Genomic DNA, 17,667 nt, shown 5'->3' on the forward strand with positions numbered 1-17,667 from the left:
GGTAGCGGATAAAGCTCATTCTAGGTAGACCTAAAATTAGGTAGTTAAAAAGTCTGAAATTGTCGGTAATGGTTGGCTAAAAGCAATCCCTTTGTCAATGGAGTGATTGGCAAGAAATGGGAGCTAAATTATTGAGAAACCCACTCAAATATGTAGCAGGTTAGAAAGGCAGAAAATAAGTAGATCTATTCAGAAAGGTACATGTATCTGTGTATATTTTATATTGCACTTAGTGTAATTCTCCTCTTTTTTGCTGTTCACCATTTCTGAGTGTATATTTACACCATGTATAGAATTACATGTTCCCTCCTGCAATAGGATTTAAGAGTGTAAAGTTACTACTGGCAATTTTGCACACGTAGGTGGAGATCTCTTCCTAAATTGTGCACTCACTAAGGGAATGTATATGGAAAATTATTCAAGTTTATTATTCTTTAAGAAATTTGTAAAAATATAATGTAGAATTCAAATTTAAACATATGTAAACTAATTTAAAATATCTAATATTAACTTGTCTATTATTAAACTAAAACTAATAAAATAAAAAGTTACAGATAGCACATTAACTCATCAAATTAAACATGGATAGAATAATGAATTAATTTAAGTATATTAATTTAATTCCTAAATATTTCCTAGACAACTTGAAAAATACCACCCTCACTAACCGTGTTCTTTCTATTTAGTATGCAGTAAACTGCGAAAAGTTATATATTGAATTTTGATTCTTTAATGAGTGTTTAAAAGTTTAATCTATTTTTTAATTACGTTTATTACATTTAAAATTGATAACATAATTGAATGTTATTTCATTTCCATGCCTTCTTTGCTTTCCATTGGAGTGTGTTGCAGTATCCGTCTGTGGTGTGTGTAGGGTGTGCCAGTAAGTGGTCATGTAATGTCCTTGACTTACTGTAAGGCTGGGCTGGGGTGCATTTTAGCGTGTTATGGAACGTTTAGAGCTGGAGTAGCTTTAGCAGTGTAGTCTGTAAATAGCAATGTTTTTTATTCTTACGTAGGTGTGCGTTTGTATTACCATATCCCTCTCTAAACCACTTCTTAAATTTCCCTAAACCACTCAATTCAGTCGTCCCCCTGTATCCTCCAACTTTCATGACAAAAACATGCACGTAGATGTCTGGAGATCTCTGCCACCTTGGAGGAGAGCTCCACTCTGAAACGATGAGAGGCAACTGTCTCTGGCCGTGGGTTTGTGAATAGTATTTGGTAGTATATGAGCCCTGGTACTGTATTACTTCTTTGCATAATGCAAAATTCACGTTTCTGAAGAGGCCTCAGCCCTAGTACTGTAGTACTTCTTTGCATAATGCAAAATTCACGTTTCTGAAGAGGCCTCATGGTATTTCATAGACTCTGCCTTTGAAGATCCCATGAAAATATTCCATTCTTTAAAATAAAAGAGACACCACATAATTTATCATCACAAAAGCATTCTCTCATCATCGAGTCAAAAAGGCCTTGTCCGTCCATTGCCTACACAGTCAGAGCCTAGAATAGTTTTGCCTTTCAGTTCCTTTGCCTCATTATCCCTTCTCTTGAAACCCTCTTAATTTTTAATTGAACCAGAATGGACGGTGCACAAATTAGAAATGACTCAATGTGCTTTTCATGTAACATTAGTGCAGTTGCTAAGGCTCCTTTCTCTGAGGAATGATGTTCACTATGTAAATACGCCTACTGTTTCTTTCAATTGAACCAGCCCAGGCCATGTTTTACCCCATTATTTGAGTTCATATTGTGATAAATGTATGTTTTTTAATTGGAGGTCGAGGGAATAAACATTTCCTGTGAAGTGTCATGGTTTTGATAATCTAATGATTAAAATAATAGTACATCATGATGTCAGTTATGATTGTAGAGGAAAAATAACATAAGAGTCGTAAAAAAACAGTTCATATTGTCTGACTGTTGGGATCCCTATTGTACACTGACACTTGGATTTTGTGATTTTTGTAAGCACATTTTGTTTCCATTTTCAAAATTTCATTTTACATACATGTACTGCAGATAGCAGCAATTCTAAAATTATATGTTCTAAAATTCAGTTTTTGTTAGTCTTGACATTTTTCTAGCAGTTTATTAATTTCTTTCTACGATGTAACATTGCGACCACTTAATCAGTGTTCAGCTATATTTAGTTAGCTATGCAACCTGCGGAACACTCTCTTCAACTCCACCCAATACACTCCCCTGTCCACCAATTGCCCATCAACTGTTTAGGCTTAATTTTGTAATAGTACCACCGCCCTCTGTAATTGTTAACTAGCAACATGATGATCTGCCAAGTAGTTGGAGGGGAGCAGTGGCGGCTCCTCGTGGGAGTGCTGCGGGGCGGTGGGGCAGGGCTGGTGGGGAAGGGTGGGGGGTAGTAAATTCCGGCATAAGGCAGAACGGAGTTCAGTTAATAAATAAATAAATAAGACAAATTACATTGCGTTCTGCCTTATGCCGGAGTATACTACCCCCCACCCTGCCCCTCCCCGACCCGTCCCGCCACCCCGCAGCACTCCCTCGAGGAGCCCCCACTGGAGGGGTGATACATAATATAGCGTCATTGGTATGAATGAAAGCTAAACTGGGGAATTCCTTTGGTGATTACGCTTGAATTCTGTGATGACAGGATAACAGCTGATGTTTCAGTTTTCCAGTTCCCCGTTTATTGATGCCTCTATGACTTTTCAACGTGGCAAAGACTGTGGTTGGAACAACAGGAAAAAATGGGATTATGGTTTTGAGTATGTCACATTATACGTAAGGACCAGCTTCAACGTATACATTTGCATATTTACCTTTGCAAAGTGAATGACATTTGGGGTCTAATTATGATGTCGGGCAGACTTACATCCGACCGACACCATTGCATATAAGGAACTGCCTGACCTTAGGCCACACGGTGCAGGGATGTTGAGGCCCCTGAGCAGAGGCAGTGGAGGGATGGGGGTCCTGCTAGGGACCCCAAAAGACACTTCCGATAACAGTTCAATGTCGGAAAGGCTGACATGGAACTACTGTCGGAAAGTGCCATCATAATCCGAGGCTTGATCTGCCATCATTGTGGATTATGGGTGGCTTCTGACGCTCCAATAGGCTCCTTGAGCCCATCGGAAGTGCGGCGGACGGTCCCTCCACACGTCGCATCATAATGTGATGAGCGGACCGCTTGCAGAGATGTCGGTGTATCGGTGTTGGACCAACCAACATCATAATTAGACCCTTAGGATATTTCTATGGACTAAGTCAATGTGGCAATAATGGGTTAGGAAGGTGGAAATATATAGTGTGGCTCTCAGAGCACCATCTGTTTTTCTGGAAGAAACCAGAGAAACACCCTAATATGTATACGCATAGGTATTGAATAGATATTCTTTGTCATTTTTTTTCTGATACTACATTTTTATAACATCACATTACTTCATGGAGTTAGTTTTCTGTAGGTTTTAGCTGAGGTGCGGGGACAAAATGAATCCATTTGTGTCATTCTAATGTTATCATCAACCCCAAAAATACAATTTCATGGGTAGGAGGACAGAGTTACTCTCAACCTAATCAGGGCTTCAGAATTATTAAACATCAGGCCATATTAGGATATCAAGGTAAGGGGATTGCTGACAATATGTGCAGGTGCCACTGTCCAGTATCAGCCTCATATCTCACTATCTGCAGACCATGAAGTCTGTGAAATACAATGGCAGTTCCTTGGTAGGCAGCCAATGTACATGAGTAAAGCACTCCTTGAATCAAACTGCAATCCTCTTCCCATTTAAATCATTCTTTCCTAATGATTGAAACATGGTTCAGATGCAGCATAAATATTTGTACTTCCTAGTATATCACATATTGAAAAATATGCCAATTTTTCCTTGAATTTGACAAGCCACTCACGTTTTAAATGGAAAGTTGAAGGCTGAACATCTGTTCCTTTTAATTCCACACATGCACCATTCAACTCTGTTTTCCTCCTTATTCCCCCAGGTGGTATCCCCACAAGTGACAGCACTTCCCTCCCTCCTCTTCCCTTCCGTCCTTTCTTCCACCCAATCAATAGGAAGTGAGAGTCAAGAAGCATCACCTTCCCCTGTCTTACCCTATTACGCTTATCTCAGAATGCGCTCATCGGCATTCACTAGTAATATATGATGCTCAATCTACACAAATCCACTTCTCTGAAAACAGCCACTTAGGGTTAATCTAAAACTCCTTGATTCACTTATCGCTACTCTGTCTGCGCTCAGATAATCAAACAGTAAAAACGAAATATTTCTTCTTTTTTAGTTATTTGAATCTGCCTAGTGGAGGTTGTCAAGTTGCCAACTTAGATTAATAAAGGTTCTCTCAGTCCCCAAATTTGAACTAGAAACTGACAAACTTCCTCAGCCTTGAGGAACTCATGAAAGGAGCCCTGTCAATTTCTTCTAAGCTTAGAGATAGCAACAACGAAGCAACAATGATGCAGAGGTTTTTAGCTATATAAACTGGAATACAAGTGTTCTAATTTCCATAAGTTTTGGAATGGTGTCAAAGGATAGATTAGGGAATATCAAAATGGTGCAGTTGGCCATCATGGTGTTGATTCATTTTCTTGGTTTTATGCCAGCACTTTTTCACTGATTAAGAAATAAAAAAAAAACATTATGGTTCTTGGAAGTCCCTAGATTTTGAAGTGAATGTAGGGACTCAAAGAAACTGCACAATGGTCATATGGTGAGGCACAGGGGTCTTTTATAGAGGAGGGCGTGAATCGGGTAATTCCGTGTAGCGTTATTATGCAAAATTACCCCAAAATTCCAGAATTACCTGAGAAGAGTAATTCTGCATTTAGCGCTCTTTTCTTTCTTTCCTGTGTTCAAAATGGATGGAAGTATGTATTTTGTCCTAAGAAATAGTGCCAAATACAACAGAACATGAATAGCAAGCACGAGCATCGGCTCACACTCACTAAATGTGCACTTGGTGTGGGATGATGCCCCCCCCCCCGACTTACTCTCAGCATTTTGCACTATTTTCTCGGTACAAAATGCACCCTTGTGCCCAAATTGGAAGCAAGGATGCTACTTGTGCTAATAAGTAGTGCTAAATGCAACAGAACACTAATAGCAAGCATGTGTAGCCACTTGTGGCCCCTCATTGTGGCGTTGCAGTAGGATCCTTTCCCCCAAAATTACTCTTAACTACGCAATCAGCCATAATCCTGTTATTATCAGTAATTATCTGTCAAAGAGTATCATGGAATTACCAAAATTACACTGATTATTCTGGAAGGCTGAGGCCTTGTCTTTTTCTCTTCAAGAACATATTCCCTTAATAGTGAGACAGTCAATTCACTGGCTGAGTTTTGAGTATGTGGGCCAGGGCTTTTAGAGCCTTCTGGTACCCCCAAAATATGCACATTATTGTGACAAAGTAAATTTTATATTTTTCCTCTAATGCTCAGCATCGGAGTTCCTCATGTGTAGTGTCTGAATGAGCAGTTTCCTCAATTCTAGTAACTTGCTCTTCCTTAGCCCCACATGTTTTCAGAGACAACACTCAATTTCCCTAATATATTGTCTACTTTTCCATTTATTTCCCAAAGTTTGTCATGAATTAACTCCTCAGCAAGCGGTTAGAGGTTCAACCCCTATGGCTCTCCCTAAATCATGACAATTCTCACCCAAAATTGAACATTCTTGCATTATCTGGATTCCTGAGCAGTGTATGATAACTAGGAATGGGCGGAATTTGCGGAATGCCTCTTCGCGGAATTTTGAAAAATAAATTGTTGAAAACGAGCGCACAACCTGAGGGACCGTGTGCCCGGGACTGCGGTCCCTCGTGCTTGGGCAGGCTCCCCTATCTCCCCGGCCTGGCTGCGTTGAGAAGCAGGGACCGGCCCCGGGCCTCCTGATGTTTGGTCAGGGCCTGGAAACCACGTCATGCGGCCTGCCAAGTGTCCATCTGCCCGGGACAAGGGACCCTGGTGCAGAGCCCCGGAGCCCTGCAAGGGCAGGCAGGAGCCCTACCGCTATGGCTCGGTGTGGGCAGCTGGGAGTCCTTTCGGTCCCGGCCATCTGGTTGCACCTTTCCCTCGGCCATCTGGTCGTGCGCAATGCTTTCCAATAGGGAGACCAGATGGCCGGGCCAGCCTGGAAGTCCCGATGAGGGTCCATTCGCCTCGCGGATCCCAGCCACGGCTCCAGGAGGTCGGGCGCGTCCGCGCCTAGGGTCTCCTCCGTCACTCGGAGCGCGAGGGTTACAAGAAAGGTGGGTAGCCTTCCTCCGGATTAGTAGGGGCAGGGTATGCCGGGACACCCCTCCTGGGGATTGCGGTTCTCAGGCGGGGACCAGATGGGCCAAGCCCGGACGACACTTCCCCGGGGCGTCAGGTGCTCCCTCCTCCAGCCCGCGGCGAGGCAAAGTGCCCAGGACGGGCTCCATGGGTCCCCCGGGCGTCCACCGAGGCCTGCAGCCCCAAAGCCCTGCAGCCCTGGAGCCCTTCAGCCCGGAGCCCTGGAGCCCTGCAGGCCCGGAGCCCTGCAGGCCCGGAGCCCTGCAGCCCCGGAGCCCTGCAGGCCCGGAGCCCAGCAGCCCCGGAGCCCTGCAGCCACTGAGGCCTGCAGCCCCAAAGCCCTGCAGCCCTGGAGCCCTTCAGCCCGGAGCCCTGGAGCCCTGCAGGCCCGGAGCCCTGCAGGCCCGGAGCCCTGCAGGCCCGGAGCCCTGCAGCCCCGGAGCCCTGCAGCCCCGGAGCCCTGCAGGCCCGGAGCCCTGCAGCCCTGGAGCCCTGCAGCCCCGGAGCCCCGGAACCCTGCAGCCACGGAGCCCTGCGTGGGCAGGCGGGAACCCTAGCGCGAAGGCTCGGGGTTGGACAGATGGGAGTCCTGTCAGTCCCGTCCATCTGGTTGCACCTCTCCCCTCGGCCATCTGGTCGCACGCAATGCTTTCCAATAGGGCGACAAGATGGCCGGGCCAGCCTGGAAGTCCCGATGAGGGTCCATCCGCCTTGCGGATCCCAGCCAGGGCTCCAGGAGGCCGGGCGCATCCGCGCCTAGGGTCCCCTCCGTCACTCGGAGCGCGAGGGTTACAAGAAAGGTGGGTAGCCTTCCTCCGGATTAGTAGGGGCAGGGTATGCCGGGACACCCCTCCTGGGGATTGCGGTTCTCAGGCGGGGACCAGATGGGCCAAGCCCGGACGTCACTTCCCCGGGGCGTCGGGTGCTTCCTCCTCCAGCCCGCGGCGAGGCAAAGTGCCCAGGACGGGCTCCATGGGTCCCCCGGGCGTCCACCGAGGCCTGCAGCCCCAAAGCCCTGCAGCCCTGGAGCCCTTCAGCCCGGAGCCCTGGAGCCCTGCAGGCTCGGAGCCCTGCAGGCCCGGAGCCCTGCAGGCCCGGAGCCCTGCAGCCCCGGAGCCCTGCAGGCCCGGAGCCCTGCAGGCGGCCCGGAGCCCTCCAGCCCCGGAGCCCTGCAGGCCCGGAGCCCTGCAGCCCCGGAGCCCTGCAGCCACCGAGGCCTGCAGCCCCAAAGCCCTGCAGCCCTGGAGCCCTTCAGCCCGGAGCCCTGGAGCCCTGCAGGCCCGGAGCCCTGCAGCCCCGGAGCCCTGCAGGCCCGGAGCCCTGCAGGCCCGGAGCCCTGCAGGCCCGGAGCCCTGCAGGCCCGGAGCCCTGCAGCCCCGGAGCCCTGCAGGCCCAGAGCCCTGCAGCCCTGGAGCCCTGCAGCCCCGGAGCCACGGAGCCCTGCGTGGGCAGGCGGGAACCCTAGCGCGAAGGCTCGGGGTTGGACAGATGGGAGTCCTGTCAGTCCCGTCCATCTGGTTGCACCTCTCCCCTCGGCCATCTGGTCGCGCGCAATGCTTTCCAATAGGGCGACCAGATGGCCGGGCCAGTCTGGAAGTCCCGATGAGGGTCCATCCGCCTCGCGGATCCCAGCCAGGGCTCCAGGAGGCCGGGCGCATCCGCGCCTAGGGTCCCCTCCGTCACTCGGAGCGCGAGGGTTACAAGAAAGGTGGGTAGCCTTCCTCCGGATTAGTAGGGGCAGGGTATGCCGGGACACCCCTCCTGGGGATTGCGGTTCTCAGGCGGGGACCAGATGGGCCAAGCCCGGACGTCACTTCCCCGGGGCGTCGGGTGCTTCCTCCTCCAGCCCGCGGCGAGGCAAAGTGCCCAGGACGGGCTCCATGGGTCCCCCGGGCGTCCCCCGAGGCCTGCAGCCCCAAAGCCCTGCAGCCCTGGAGCCCTTCAGCCCTTCAGCCCGGAGCCCTGGAGCCCTGCAGGACCAGAGCCCTGCAGCCACAGAGCCCTGCGTGGGCAGGCAGGAACCCTAGCGCGAAGGCTCGGGGTTGGACAGATGGGAGTTCTTTCAGTCCCGTCCATCTGGTTGCACCTCTCCCCTCGGCCATCTGGTCGCGCGCAATGCTTCCCAATGGGGCGACCAGATGGCCGGGCCGGCCTGGAAGTCCCGATGAGGGTCTATTTGCCTCCCGGATCCCAGCCAGGGCTCCAGGAGGCCGGGCGCGTCCGGGCCTAGGGTCCCCTCCGTCACTCGGAGCACGTGGGTTACAAGAAAGGGGGGTAGCCTTCCTCCGGATTAGTATGGGCAGGGTATGCCAGAAGACCCCTCCAGGGCTGGCGGTTCTTTGCCGGGAACCAGATGGGCTACGCCCGGGCAACATCCTCCCAGGCTTCACTCCTCCGGCCCGCGGCGTGGCAAAGTGCCCAGGGTCGGGCTCCACGGGTCCCGGGCAGTCCTACCCCCGGGGCGCCCGGGCCCGAGAGCTCCGTCGGTGTTCCCCGTGCCCGAGTCCCAGCCGCTGTCCCCCAGCCCCCGGGAAGCAGAGAGCCCACCGAGCCCATGGTTAAGGCGGGAGCCCTACCGCTATGTAGCCTTCCTCCGGATTACTAGGGACAGGGTACTCTGGGACCCCTCTCGGTCCTCAGCCGGCAGCAGGACGGGCCCGGATGCTGCCCCGGTCCTGTCCCGTGGACTGCCGCATGGCAGGGTGCCCTGGACAAGGGGTCCGGATGGTCCGGGGAGGCTTCCCCTGCGCCTGCGGGCCTGGGAGCCCTGGCTGGCTCCAGGGGCCCAGCCGGGCCCCGGGCCCCGTACCCCGGCCTGCGGCACTGCCAAATGCCTGGGACGGGGTTCCGTTGTGTCCGGGGAGCCTCCCCAGGCATGTCTGGGTTCATTGGCCCCTGGGGGCCCCGGGGAGGGCGGCCTCCCTGCCCCGGGCTCTGTCTGGGGTCCTGCCACGTGGCAGGGTGCCCGGGGCAGGCTCCGGAGGGCCCGGGGAGGCTTCCCCTGCGCCTGCGGGCCTGGGAGCCCTGGCTGGGTCCGGGGGCCCGGCCGGGCCCCGGGTCGGGGTCTCTGGCCCCGGACCCCGTCCTCCAGCTTGCGGCACTGCCAAAGGCCTGGGACGGGGTTCCGTTGTGTCCGGGGAGCCTCCCCAGGCCTGTCTGGGTTCATTGGCCCCTGGGGGCCCCGGGGAGGGCGGCCTCCCTGCCCCGGGCTCCGTCTGGGGTCCTGCCACATGGCAGGGTGCCCGGGGCGGGCTCCGGAGGGCCCGGGGAGGCTTCCCCTGCGCCTGCGGGCCTGGGAGCCCCGGCTGGATCCAGGGGCCCGGCCGGGCCCCGGGTCGGGGTCTACGGCCCTGGGCCCCGTCCCCCGGCCTGCGGCACTGCCAAAGGCCTGGGACGGGGTTCCGTTGTGTCCGGGGAGCCTCCCCAGGCCTGTCTGGGTTCATTGGCCCCTGGGGGCCCAGGGGAGAGTGGCCTCCCCGCCCCGGGCTCCGTCTGGGGTCCTGCCACGTGGCAGGGTGCCCGGGGCGGGCTCCGGAGGGCCCGGGGAGGCTTCCCCTGTGCCTGCGGGCCTGGGAGCCCCGGCTGGGTCCAGGGGCCCGGCCGGGCCCCGGGTCGGGGTCTCCGGCCCTGGGCCCCGTCCCCCGGCCTGCGGCACTGCCAAAGGCCTGGGACGGGGTTCCGTTGTGTCCGGGGAGCCTCCCCAGGCCTGTCTGGGCTCATTGGCCCCTGGGGGCTCCGGGGAGGGCGGCCTCCCCGCCCCGGGCTCCGTCCCGGGTCCTGCCGCGCGGCAGGGTGCCCGGGACGGGGTCCGGAGGGCCCGGGGAGGCTTCCCCTGTGCCTGCGGTCCCGGGAGCCCCGGCTGGGTCCAGGGGCACGGCCGGGCCCCGGGTCGGGGTCTCCGGGCCCTGGGCCCCGCCCCCCGGCCTGCGGCACTGCCAAAGGCCTGGGACGGGGTTCCGTTGTGTCCGGGGAGCCTCCCCAGGCCTGTCTGGGCTCATTGGCCCCTGGGGGCTCCGGGGAGGGCGGCCTCCCCGCCCCGGGCTCCGTCCCGGGTCCTGCCGCGCGGCAGGGTGCCCGGGACGGGGTCCGGAGGGCCCGGGGAGGCTTCCCCTGCGCCTGCTGTCCCGGGAGCCCCGGCTGGGTCCAGGGGCTCGGCCGGGCCCCGGGTCGGGGTCCCCGGCCCTGGGCCCCGCCCCCGGCCTGCGGCACTGCCAAAGGCCTGGGACGGGGTTCCGTTGTGTCCGGGGAGCCTCTCCAGGCCTGTCTGGGCTCATTGGCCCCTGGGGGCCCCGGGGAGGGCGGCCTCCCCGCCCCGGGCTCCGTCCCGGGTCCTGCCGCGCGGCAGGGTGCCCGGGACGGGGTCCGGAGGGCCCGGGGAGGCTTCCCCTGCGCCTGCTGTCCCTGGAGCCCCGGCTGGGTCCAGGGGCCCGGCCGGGCCCCGGGTCGGGGTCTCCGGCCCCGGACCCCGTCCCCCGGCCTGCGGCACTGCCAAAGGCCCGGGACGGGGTTCCGTTGTGTCCGGGGAGCCTCCCCAGGCCTGTCTGGGCTCATTGGCCCCTGGGGGCACCGGGGAGGGCGGCCTCCCCGCCCCGGGCTCCGTCCCGGGTCCTGCCGCGCGGCAGGGTGCCCGGGACGGGGTCCGGAGGGCCCGGGGAGGCTTCTCCTGCGCCTGCGGTCCCGGGAGCCCCGGCTGGGTCCAGGGGCCCGGCCGGGCCCCGGGTCGGGGTCTCCGGCCCCGGACCCCGTCCCCCGGCCTGCGGCACTGCCAAAGGCCCGGGACGGGGGTTCCGTTGTGTCCGGGGAGCCTCCCCAGGCCTGTCTGGGTTCATTGGCCCCTGGGGGCCCGGGGGAGGGTGGCCTCCCCGCCCTGGGCTCCGTCCGGGGTCCTGCCGCGTGGCAGGGTTCCCGGGGTGGGGTCCAGAGGTCCCGGGGAGGCTTCCCCTGCGCCTGCGGGCCTAGGAGCTCCGGCTGGTTCCAGGGGCCCAGCCGGGCCCCGGGTCGGGGTCTCCGTCCCCGGGCCCCGTCCCCCGGCCTGCGGCACTGCCAAAGGCCCGGGGCGGGGTTCCGTTGTGTCCGGGGAGCCTCCCCAGGCTCGTCTGGGTTCATTGGCCCCTGGGGCCCCCAGGGCGGCCTCCCCGCCCCTGGCTCCGTCCAGGGTCCTGCCACGCGGCATGGTGCCCGGAGAGCCCGGGGAGGCTTCCCCTTCCCTTTCCCCTCGGCCATCTGGTCGCGCCTGTCCCCTCGGCCATCTGGTCGCGCAAGCCCCTTCGGCCATCTGGTCGCGCACGTCCCTTCAGACAGAGGAAACCCGAGGCGCGAATGTACCCGACCTCCTGGAGCCCTCGCTGGGATCCGGGAGGCAAATGGACCCCCTTCGAGACTTCCAGGCAAGCTCGGCCATCTGGTCGCCCCATAGGAAAGCATTGTGCACGACCAGATGGCCGAGCTTGCCTGGAAGTCTCGATGAGGGTCCATTTGCCTCCCGGATCCCAGCGAGGGCTCCAGGAGGTCGGGTACATTCGCGCCTAGGGTCCCCTCTGTCACCTCGTGCGCACGGATTACAAGAAAGGGGGGTAATTTTCCTCCGGATTACTAGGGAGAGGGTCAGTTGGACCAAAGTGATGTTTGGCGATTCTGAATCAGGGGAAGGCAGACCCGGGGCCCGCCTGCCGGGGCCCCCAGGGGCCCGGGTACGTTCCTGCCTCTCAGCCCCTTCCCGATGGTCCTTTCTCTCTGAGTTTTCTGGGTCAGAGCCCCGTGAGATCCGTGCATCCCGAGACAGGGGAAGGCAGCACCCGGGCCTGCCTGAAGCGGGGCCCCCAGGGGCCCGGGTACACAGACCTGCCTCTCAGCCCCCTTCCCGATGGTCCTTTTTCTCCGAGTTTGCTGGGTCAGAGCTCCGTGAGGTCCGGTGAACCCGAGACGGGGGAAGGCAGACCCGGGGCCCGCCCGCCGGGGCCCCCAGGGGCCCGGGTACGCTCCTGCCTCTCAGCCCCTTCCAGATGGTCCTATCTCTGCCGTGTTTTCTGGGTCAGACCTCTGTGAGGTCCGGGGATCCCGAGATGGGGGAAGGCAGACCCGGGGCCTGCCCGCTGGGGCCCCCAGGGGCCCGGGTACGCTCCTGCCTCTCAGCCCCTTCCCGATGGTCCCTTTTTCGCCGCGTTTGCTGGGTCAGACCTCCGTGAGGTCTGGCGACCGCGAGACGGGGAAGGCAGCGCCTGGGCCCACCTGCTGGGGGCCCCTGGGGACCCGGGTGCGCGCCTGCCTCCTGGCCCCTGTCGATGGGCCCTCCCTTCCAGCCCGCTCGCCCCGGGAGCAGGTAGGGATGTGAAGCCGCCATCCCCCCCGCGCAGGGCGGCCTGCAGAGGGGATGCCCCGGCCGTACTCTGATCGATTGGGCACTCTCGGTCCGTTTAGGGATGGACTGCTTGGCCAGCCTCGGCTGTTGTTTCAAGCAATTAGCTTCCTCCCCGCAAGGACCGTCTGACTCGAGGGCCTGCCGCCTGGCGGGAGGCCCTTCACCCTACCCAGCAGAGCGAAGGCCGAGTGGCCCCGGCAGCTCGTGACCCCCAGTGGTCTGACCCCGAGCGGGAGGGGTTGGGTGGCGCCAGGCCCTCGGACGCTGCTGCCCAGCAGGTCCGTACCAGGCCCCGCGCGCCATGCCGTCGACCCTCTCCGCCCAGCACATTTCCACAGCAGCTCGTAACGACCGTTCCGAGGGGTGCCACCGCCGCCAGGCCCCGGCACCCCTGTGTCTCACTCAGGCTGCGCCTCGGCCCGCCTCTCCCTCCCGGGGGAGACGGCTGGGCCTGCCGGTGCCCATGCGACCTGCCACCTCTCTCCACCCCTCCGGCGAGCCCTCCCGCCCAGGCGGGTGGGCTCCTTTCCCTCCCCAGCAGGCTCCCGAGAGGGAGGGGTGCGCGCGAAGGTGGTCCGGTCGGGGAGATGGGCACGCGGCATCCCCGAACCCTGTCAGCAGGTGCGGCTACCTGGTTGATCCTGCCAGTAGCATATGCTTGTCTCAAAGATTAAGCCATGCACGTGTAAGTACACACGGCCGGTACAGTGAAACTGCGAATGGCTCATTAAATCAGTTATGGTTCCTTTGATCGCTCCATCTGTTACTTGGATAACTGTGGTAATTCTAGAGCTAATACATGCCGACGAGCGCTGACCTCCCGGGATGCGTGCATTTATCAGACCAAGACCAATCCGGGCTCGCCCGGCCGCTTTGGTGACTCTAGATCAGGGGTCGCCAACCGGTCGATCGCGAGCTACCGGTAGCTCGCAGGTGCCCTGACAGTAGCTCGCGGCCTGACTTTCACTTTAGTAGCCTATCATTGTCGTTTTGTTTGTTTTTCAGGCCTTTTTAAGTTGCTCGTCTCCCGCGGTAGGAAGCAGCTGTTATTTGAGCCTATCTGGGGCGGGGTGAAGTGGTTGACGTCGGCCAGCGCATGGGCAGTGTTTGCTGCCCTCGGAGAACCACTATGCGCGCCTTTTGCTGCATGTCTCCATTCTAGGATCATGTGCATTTTTGCGGCCGGAGCAGCAGCCTTGAAGGCATAATATGGATATCCGTGCTGAAATACAGGAGATGCAGTGTCAGCCACCTTAAGAAGAACCAGACAGAAAGCAGGTATGTGGGCAAGAGGAGCTTTATTTTTTTTTAAATAGATGCCTGTGCATGCCGTTATTCGAGGCTTCTAAAATAAAACATGAGCAGTACTTCAAACAAGTACATTTTTTGGACCGAATTCCTTCCAAATGGCTTTGGCTGTTGAAATTATGTAGCTTTTGTTGAGCTTCAGAAAGTGTCTTATAGTACATGTGAAGGGCCTTAATTCCCTCCCTCGTGTGGTTACTATGGCGCCCTCTGTGTCTCTACTGGCCATTATACAAGTGGGTGACTGTTCTCTTTTTAGCAGCAAGACTAAAAGGCATCCCATTCTATCCCTCTCTCAGTGCAGAGCCTGACGAAAGCAGCGTAACAGTAACAGTTCTCTTTGCATTGTTTTTCCTAAAATTTCTGCCTGAAGAGCCTCAAGTTTAATTTCAGCTTGAGCAGTTTTACCAGAGGCGTGAAGAAATTCAATGAAGCGCGGGTAAACGGCGGGAATAACTATGACTCTCTTAAGGTAGCCAAATGCCTCGTCATCTAATTAGTGACGCGCATGAATGGATGAACGAGATTCCCACTGTCCCTACCTACTATCTAGCAAAACCACAGCCAAGGGAACGGGCTTGGCAGAATCAGCGGGGAAAGAAGACCCGTTGAACTTGACTCTAGTCTGGCACTGTGAAGAGACATGAGAGGTGTAGGATAAGTGGGAGGCCAGATGGGAGTTCTTTCAGTGCCGTCCATCTGGTTGCACCTCTCCCCTCGGCCATCTGATCGCGCGCAATGCTTCCCAATGGGGCGACCAGATGGCTGGGCCGGCCTGGAAGTCCCGATGAGGGTCTATTTGCCTCCCGGATCCCAGCCAGGGCTCCAGGAGGCCGGGCGTGTCCGGGCCTAGGGTCCCCTCCGTCACTCGGAGCGCGTGGGTTACAAGAAAGGGGGGTAGCCTTCCTCCGGATTAGTGTGGGCAGGGTATGCCGGAAGACCCCTCCGGGGCTGGCGATTCTTTGCCGGGGACCAGATGGGCTACGCCCGGGCAACATCCTCCCAGGCTTCACTCCTCCGGCCCGCGGCGTGGCAAAGTGCCCAGGGTCGGGCTCCACGGGTCCCGGGCAGTCCTACCCCCGGGGCGCCCGGGCCCGAGAGCTCCGTCGGTGTTCCCCGTGCCCGAGTCCCAGCCGCTGTCCCCCAGCCCCCGGGAAGCAGAGAGCCCACCGAGCCCATGGTTAAGGCGGGAGCCCTACCGCTATGTAGCCTTCCTCCGGATTACTAGGGACAGGGTACTCTGGGACCCCTCTCGGTCCTCAGCCGGCAGCAGGACGGGCCCGGATGCTGCCCCGGTCCTGTCCCGGGGACTGCCGCGTGGCAGGGTGCCCTGGACAAGGGGTCCGGATGGTCCGGGGAGGCTTCCCCTGCGCCTGCGGGCCTGGGAGCCCCGGCTGGCTCCAGGGGCCCAGCCGGGCCCCGGGCCCCGTACCCCGGCCTGCGGCACTGCCAAATGCCTGGGACGGGGTTCCGTTGTGTCCGGGGAGCCTCCCCAGGCATGTCTGGGTTCATTGGCCCCTGGGGGCCCCGGGGAGGGCGGCCTCCCCGCCCCGGGCTCTGTCTGGGGTCCTGCCACGTGGCAGGGTGCCCGGGGCGGGATCCGGAGGTACCGGGGAGGCTTCCCCTGCGCCTGCGGGCCTGGGAGCCCTGGCTGGGTCCAGGGGCCCGGCCGGGCCCCGGGTCGGGGTCTCTGGCCCCGGGCCCTGTCCTCCAGCTTGCGGCACTGCCAAAGGCCTGGGACGGGGTTCCGTTGTGTCCGGGGAGCCTCCCCAGGCCTGTCTGGGTTCATTGGCCCCTGGGGGCCCCGGGGAGGGCGGCCTCCCTGCCCCGGGCTCCGTCTGGGGTCCTGCCACATGGCAGGGTGCCCAGGGCGGGCTCCGGAGGGCCCGGGGAGGCTTCCCCTGCGCCTGCGGGCCTGGGAGCCCCGGCTAGGTCCAGGGGCCCGGCCGGGCCCTGGGTCGGGGTCTACGGCCCTGGGCCCCGTCCCCCGGCCTGCGGCACTGCCAAAGGCCTGGGACGGGGTTCCGTTGTGTCCGGGGAGCCTCCCCAGGCCTGTCTGGGTTCATTGGCCCCTGGGGGCCCCGGGGAGGGCGGCCTCCCCGCCCCGGGCTCCGTCCCGGGTCCTGCCGCGCGGCAGGGTGCCCGGGACGGGGTCCGGAGGGCCCGGGGAGGCTTCCCCTGCGCCTGCGGTCCTGGGAGCCCCGGCTGGGTCCAGGGGCCCGGCCGGGCCCTGGGTCGGGGTCTCCGGCACTGGGCCCCACCCCCCGGCCTGCGGCACTGCCAAAGGCCTGGGACGGGGTTCCGTTGTGTCCGGGGAGCCTCCCCAGGCCTGTCTGGGCTCATTGGCCCCTGGGGGCCCCGGGGAGGGCGGCCTCCCCGCCCCGGGCTCCGTCCCGGGTCCTGCCGCGCGGCAGGTTGCCCGGGACGGGGTCCGGAGGGCCCGGGGAGGCTTCCCCTGCGCCTGCTGTCCCGGGAGCCCCGGCTGGGTCCAGGGGCCCGGCCGGGCCCCGGGTCGGGGTCTCAGGCCCTGGGCCCCGTCCCCGGCCTGCGGCACTGCCAAAGGCCTGGGACGGGGTTCCGTTGTGTCCGGGGAGCCTCCCCAGGCCTGTCTGGGTTCATTGGCCCCTGGGGGCCCCGGGGAGGGCGGCCTCCCCGCCCCGGGCTCCGTCCCGGGTCCTGCCGCGCGGCAGGGTGCCCGGGACGGGGTCCGGAGGGCCCGCGGAGGCTTCGCCTGCGCCTGCTGTCCCGGGAGCCCCGGCTAGGTCCAGGGGCCCTGCCGGGCCCCGGGTCGGGGTCTCCGGCCCCGGACCCCGTCCCCCGGCCTGCGGCACTGCCAAAGGCCCGGGACGGGGTTCCGTTGTGTCCGGGGAGCCTCCCCAGGCCTGTCTGGGCTCATTGGCCCCTGGGGGCCCCGGGGAGGGCGGCCTCCCCGCCCCGGGCTCCGTCCCGGGTCCTGCCGCACGGCAAGGTGCCCGGGACGGGGTCCGGTGGGCCTGGGGAGGCTTCCCCTGCGCCTGCGGTCCCGGGAGCCCCGGCTGGGTCCAGGGGCCCGGCCGGGCCCCGGGTCAGGGTCTCCGGCCCTGGACCCCGTCCCCCGGCCTGCGGCACTGCCAAAGGCCCGGGACGGGGTTCCGTTGTGTCCGGGGAGCCTCCCCAGGCCTGTCTTGGTTCATTGGCCCCTGGGGGCCCGGGGGAGGGTGGCCTCCCCGCCCCGGGCTACGTCCGGGGTCCTGCCGCGTGGCAGGGTGCCCGGGGCGGGGTCCAGAGGTCCCGGGGAGGCTTCCCCTGCGCCTGCGGGCCTAGGAGCTCCGGCTGGTTCCAGGGTGTCGGCCGGGCCCCGGGTCGGGGTCTCCGGCCCCGGGCCCCGTCCCCCGGCCTGCGGCACTGCCAAAGGCCCAGGGCGGGGTTCTGTTGTGTCCGGGGAGCCTCCCCAGGCTCGTCTGGGTTCATTGGCCCCTGGGGGCCCCCAGGGCGGCCTCCCCGCCCCTGGCTCCGTCCGGGGTCCTGCCACGCGGCATGGTGCCCGGAGCGCCCGGGGAGGCTTCCCCTTCCCTTTCCCCTCAGCCATCTGGTCGCGCCTGTCCCCTCGGCCATCTGGTCGCGAAGCCCCTTCGGCCATCTGGTCGCGCACGTCCCTTCAGACAGAGGGGACCCTAGGCGCGAATGTACCCGACCTCCTGGAGCCCTCGCTGGGATCCGGGATCCTTCGAGACTTCCA

The sequence above is a fragment of the Triturus cristatus genome, chromosome 2_1 (genome assembly GCF_964204655.1).
Source record: "Triturus cristatus chromosome 2_1, aTriCri1.1, whole genome shotgun sequence".
Taxonomy (NCBI): Eukaryota; Metazoa; Chordata; class Amphibia; order Caudata; family Salamandridae; genus Triturus; species Triturus cristatus.